Here is a 6,896-nt window from a genome sequence, read left to right on the forward strand (position 1 = left end):
ATAAATAAAATCTTAAAAAAAAAAAAATTAGTCACATCTTCAAAATACCTTCACACCAACATCCAGATGGATATTTGACCAAACAACTGGACATCATAGCCTAGTTGACACTTTAAATCAACCATCATACACTTAAAATCGTCCTTTCAAAAGGCTACCCAGGTCAGGTTAGGACTTTTCAGCAAAGACAGCAATAGTATTTCAAACAGAAAAACTTTTAAAATTCAGAAATCATTTCCAGGAAAGTGACTTTAATGAAGTGGTTTAGAAGTTAATGGTAACATTCACAGAATGTTGATCTGGATGTGTAGCTTTGATTGGGGATGAGGGAAAAAATGTCAAATTACCTTAGAGGCTACAGGCTCAGGATGCCCTTGGTTTAGAGCTTAATTTTACCAGTAGATGTCACTATAGTCAGACATTATTTTAGAAAAACACAAAAAGGTGATCTCATTAGCGTTTAAAGGCTATGGAGCTGGGGGAAGCCAACAAACTGTTCTATATAAACATGTGCTCTTCTTTTTTAAAAAATACAATAGGCATCTAATCATCATTTGCTGAGTGAATAAATGAGCAATCAATGTATATTAATTATTCTGCCTTGAAATTTTTGTGATTGAGTTACACTCTGATAGGTGAAAACAAACAGAATTTGTCAACCCAAGATGTGGCTCTTTGGCATAAGGATTATTTTAGGCTGATTATTTTTAAGAAACTGCAGATTCAGGAAAAGCTCTTTACCTTCCTTTAAACTGCCTAAATTTACATTGGAAAAGGAGCCTGTGCCAAGAAGAGAGCTATTATCAGAGATACCTTTTTACCAAAGAAATTTATCTGCAACACAGGGAGACTTTTGTTCTGAAAATATCTCACCCTTCCTGTGAATGACCTTTCTTCCCTCTGTACCCCCAAACTCCTGCCCCTTTCCTTAGTTCAAGATGTTATATAAGTTTCAACTACCTGGCTCCCCGTTGAGTGTCATATTTTTATAGGGTTCCCATAGATTCATTAAATTTTAAATTGAATTTGGTTTTTTCCTGTTAATCTGTTTTATATTAATTTAATTATTTGACCAGTCAAAGAACATAGAAGGGAAGTTAAGTTAAAAAGAAACAGACCAGGGACGCCTGGGTGGCTCAGTTGGTTAAGCAGCTGCCTTCGGCTCAGGTCATGATCCCAGTGTCCTGGGATCGAGTCCCACATCAGGCTCCTTGCTCGGCGGGGAGCCTGCTTCTCCCTCTGCCTCTGCCTGCCATTCTCTATGCCTGTGCTCTCTCTCTCCCCCCCGCTCTCTCTCTGATAAATAAATAAAAATCTTAAAAAAAAAAAAAAAAGAAACAGACCAAAAATGGAGCCACTGATGCTAAACCCCACCAAGACTTAACATGCAACCTAACAGCATTTTCAGCCTCTGGCAGGAGTGCAATCATTCTGGAATTTCCTGATCCCACTAGTGAGGTCATCTGTATAATAAGACCTCTGGACTTGCCCTAAGGGAAGGTAACCTTGCCTGAACAATCTACTCATATTATAACTTCCTTGTCCCACTTGCTAGATAAAATGCTGCTGACTGATGAATCATCGAATAAAACTAATTAGATCTTTAAATCTACTGACTTGAATTCTGTCTTTTAACAGAAGAAAGGGAAACTCTTCCACCCCTACATAGCCATGTCAGAGAAAAGCTTTAGAAACTGCATAATGAAACTGATCTCTAAGTTAAGAGCAGACAAGTTTAATAGAAAACAAGTTGTCTATAGAGTCCATTCTTGAGAAGAAACAAGAAAATTTAAGCAATTCGATTTCACAAACATTAAATTCACCACCCCATGTCCACACTGAACTCTGTTCTACTAAAAAGATCTTTAACGTAGGAGAGAGTGAAGCACAGGACACTTTTTCTGTCTTCCATCTAAGAGATGGGGAAGGGGCAGATCTTCCTGGCACCAAAGAGAGACAAGTTCTAAATCTGGGAGAAGGAGCCAAGAAACAAATTCCCACGAATTCTCCTTCAACATCCACTATCCTTTTTATAAACTGAGGTCTGCCTACATAAAACAAAGCGATTAGGAAAACAGTTTGCAAAGCTAGCCAATGATTCAGAGGTTTGCTACTGATTACATATGAGAATATGCACTATATTCATTTTGAACTCTTGCTAACTAGCACACTCCGTCCAAAGTCCTTTATCTGATTTAACCCTCTCAGAAGCTCTATAAGGCAGGGATTTTTATTGTCCTAACTTTTAGAGATGAAATACCTGAAAGATACTAGCAGGTGGGGAGTGAGGAGTTAAACAACTTATCCAAGACCACCCCGTTAATGAACAATAGAACCGGATCCAAATCCCGCCTTGGGTGAAGCGCTCTGCCATGCTCCCTGAGGTCATTATTCCCAAGTAACAGGCTGTAGGCAAAGCCTGACCACAGATAACATCTGGACTCTACGTTAAGTTCATTTTGCCCCAGTCATTTAAAAAATCTTAATTACTGAACCGTGCCTCTGAAGAAGGCACTCTGTTTTGTGCTAGAAAAGGGAAATTTAAAGGAAAGAAGAAGAGTGCCCTCAGAACTTATAATTGAGTGGCAGTGGTGGGGTGGGTGTGTCAGGAGATGAGGAGGGACTTGAATGAGGAAGGTCACCCAGCCTCTGTCTTCTCCACATGCCCTATGGGGGTTTGGGGAAAATTGAGAAGATTTAGAGCAGCTGCTGTGAGGAATGTGTTAGGTTAAATAATATGTCTGGAGAAGAGAAGGATATTTCAGGATCTTTCTTTCCACTCCTTAAAATTAGTTGAGCTTCTCTGCTCAGATTTTCCAAAATAAAGTTCACCTCTAGGTTGGGCACAAGTTCAATGAATTTCAATACAGAATCTAGTCTTGTCTCTCTCTTTCTCTTACTTTTTCAGAGACTTGGTGTTGCTTTACACCTTTTTTTTTTTTTTCTTAAGACCCCATTTACTTATTAGAGAGTGAGTGAGAGAGCAGGAGCAGAGGTAGAGGCAGAGAGAGAGAGGAAGAAGCAGACTCCCCACCCAGCAGGGAGTCCGACTTAGGGCTTGATCCCAGGACCCCAAGATCATGACCTGAGCCATAAGTGGATGCTTAACCCACTGAGCCCCCCAGGTGCCCCTTTAGTCTTATCTCTTGAAAACTCGTCAGCACTTCAATTTTTTTTTTTTTTTAATCACAGAAATAGATCACTGATAATACTACATTAAGGAAGATGCTGACTTGAAATGCTTACTCGGCTTTCAGTGTTGATTATCCATTCAACTTTTTTTTTTCCTTAATGTTACCCCACTTCAGGAATAAGGAAACAGCCAAACAAGAAATGGTTTCAAAGTTGCACGTTGAAATCATAAGACAAACATCTGTGTTTGTTAGTATCTTCAAAGCACATGGGTTGTATTACCTTCCTCCTGACGTTTTGAATAATGCCCTTTGCCTACTCTGTGTTTCTGCCTCATTGTGGACACATTTTCTGTCTCCACCAGGATGTTGTCATTTCTGCCTCCATTCCACTTAAAATCATTTGCTAAATTATCTCACTGCATTTTATGTTTAGAAATCTTCTCTTTGAGACACTCCATTCTGCTTCTAGCAAGGGAGGTAAATCTGTTTGACTGTTAATTACTAATGGAATTTCCTCAGACTCAAATCTTCCCTCATATACTTCGCTTGGGAGCAGGTAGAAAGTGTTGCTCTGGAGAAATTATGAGATAAAAAATCTCTAAACTGAGGGCTTAATAACCAAACCCATAACCAGTGTATTTTTCCAGAGTTGCCTTCAAAAAGTGTATAAATTGGTTTTTAAAGTCCCACTGAAGGGGGGAAATCCCCAAACAGGAAAAACAAATGGCTAATAAATATATGAAAAAAATTTCAACTTTTCTACATAAAGTACATTAACACAGCAATGAGTTCTTTTCACTTTAAGTAAGAGTCTTTGTTTTTGTATTAATAATACTCAATATTGGCAAGAGGGTGCAAATTGCCAGATGGCACTATGGTTTGGCAGCATAAACTGTAAAATCTTTCTGAAAATAAATTTGCAATACATGTCATACTCTGTGGCCCAGGAATTCCATTTCTAGGACTTTTTCCTAAGACAACAATCTGAACACACAAAAAAAGAGAACACTTTTACATAAAGATAATCCTTTTTATAATTTATAATAATAAAATGTAAAGAACTATTCCCTTATTAGAGTATATATATTTTTAAAGCTACATCCATAGATTAGGATCTTTTTTTAAAAATTAAAATTCAATTAATTAACATATAATGTATTATTGGTTTCAGAGGTAGAGGTCAGTGACTCATCAGTCTTATATAACACACAGTGCTAATTATACAACACATATCCTCCCCAAAGTCCATCACCTAGTTAACCCATCCCTCCACGCCCTTCCCCTCCAGCAACCCTCAGTTTGTTTCCTATGATTGAGAGTCTCTTATGATTTGTCTCCCTCTGATTTCATCTTGTTTTATTTTTTCCTCTCTTCCCCTATGATCCTCTGCTTTGTTTCTTAAGTTCCACATATGAGTGAGATCATAGGATAATTGTCTTTCTCTGATTGACTTATTTTGCTTAGCATAATACTCTCTAGTTCCAACCATGTCATTGCAAATGGCAAGATTTCTTTTTTTTTTTTTTGATGACTGAGTAGTATTCCATTGTATATATATACCACATCTTCTTTATCCATTCATCTGTCAACGGACATCTGGGCTCTTCCACAGCTTGGCTATTGTGGACATTGCTGCTATAAATGTTGGGGTGCAGGTGCTCCTTTGGATCACTACATTTGTATCTTTGGGGTAAATACCCAGTGGTGTAATTGTTGGGTCATAGGGTAGGTCTAATTTCAACTCTTTGAGGAACGTCCATACTATTCTCCAGAGTGGCTGTACCAGTTTGCATCCCTACCAACAGTGTAAGGGGGTTCCCCTTTCTCCACATCCTTGTCAACATTTGTCATTTCCTGACTTGTTAATTTTAGCCCTCCTGACTAGTATGCGGTGGTCATAGATTAGGATCTGAAGTACCCACTTACAATTATGTTTGTAAAGGTAGAATTAAAGGAAAATAATTGTGATATGACATTACGTGGAAAAAACAGAATAAAGATATATAAGCAAATATATATAGCACATATAAATTACATATATACATATATGTACATATACACATACATGTCCTCTTATAAAATACTTGGAACTGAGGTTCCAAGTATGACTAAGAGAGCAGTTCAGAACCTTGCTAATGTATTGTCATCACAATTATGACAGTGACACTTAGCACTTGTATTAGCTCAGATTTCCTAGAAGCAGAGCTTGAGATAGGGATTTGGGTTTATATGATTTGTGAGGGTGTACTCTTTAGGAAGAGCCCATGAAAGCTGAGAGAAAGAGACTAGGGAGAGAAAGAGGTAAGGATGTGGTTTCAGGTAAAGTCTTGTCCTACATGATCCTGGGAGTGCTCTGGAGGATAAGTTATACCATAGCATTACTGGTAGTTCCCACCCCAGCACAGTTCAGATGGGGAAAGAAGAGTGGAACCTATGAGCCATGAACACCCAAGTTCAGAGCAGCAGGGCACAGGGTGCAACAGCAGAGGGAATCTGCACTAGTCCTGTTGTCTCAACTAGCCATCTAGCCACAACTAAGCCATTCTGAGGATTAAATGACATCATTGTGTGGGCCTATGAGAACCATCAAGGAGCTTAGCTTTGTGTGCTCTTAATGTTAACTAGCTATAGGTTTCTTTATTCCTTCCCTCTTTCCTCTCCCTTTCTTTTTTCCTTTTCTTCCTTTTTCTCTTTCCCTCTCTCCCTCCCTTCCTTCATTTCTCTCTCTTTTTTTCTCTCTCGCTTTCTTTTTAAGGATTTTGTTTATGTGAAAGGGAGAGAGTGCCCTGAGAGCACAGGAGAAGAGCAGAGCGGGAGGGAGAGGGACAAACAGACTCTGCACTGAGCACTGAGTCCAATGCGGGACTTCCCCAGGACTCTCAGATCATGACCTGAGCTGAAACCAAGAGTCTGCAGACTGAGCCACCCTGGTGCTCCACTAGCTACCAATTTCCAAAGACCACACCTAATTTAATTATGCAACATGGAAGCTCAGCCTAGAGAGTGACCCTTGCGCTGGCATAGGCACCATCCACTGTTACCACAAGTTCTAGTCACCTTCCTCCCTACTGGTTGCAGATATTGGAGGAGGGGCACAGTAGGAATGAAGATATGGAGTTGAGCCCTCCCTATCAGCTAAGTGGTGATTTCTCTGGATGGTGTCTTCCTCCTGGGTAAAATAAAGTAACTGAATTAAATCAATAAAGCATCCTTATTCTGGGCCTGGAAATCCCCAGGAATTGTGTCCAAAATTCAGTCTTGCATGCAATTTTCTGGGATTCAGATACCTAACTTTCATCAGATTCTTTAAGGAGACTTTCAGCTGACTTCCAAACTTCCTTCCCCTCAAACACTCTGATAAAGAGTAAGAGATTTAGAGAAGAGACTTAGGTCAGAGGAAGAAATCAAGCATTGAATTCTTCACTCTGGTTTTATAAATATCTTGGATTAGCAGAAGGATTCTTTGTTCTCACTTTCCCTCAACCCCCATTCAGATTTAGGAAAATTAAATGCAGGCTCCCAAGGCACATCAAAAGACTTTCAGGACTACATTTTCCATGCTCCCCACCCCGGTGAGAGGTGAGTGTTCTCTTCATTTCACAGAGCAAGAAACTGAGGTGGCTGGGAAGTGACTCATCCAAAGTCCAACAGCACCTCCTTGTGGTTTGGACCCAGGTGGCAAGACTTAGGGAATCTAGTGGCTTTCAAATGTCCTGGGGAACAGACTTAGAAATATTTTTATATAAAAAAATATACTTTTTC

Source organism: Mustela erminea, chromosome 14 (assembly GCF_009829155.1).
Source record: "Mustela erminea isolate mMusErm1 chromosome 14, mMusErm1.Pri, whole genome shotgun sequence".
In the NCBI taxonomy this organism is placed as follows: domain Eukaryota; kingdom Metazoa; phylum Chordata; class Mammalia; order Carnivora; family Mustelidae; genus Mustela; species Mustela erminea.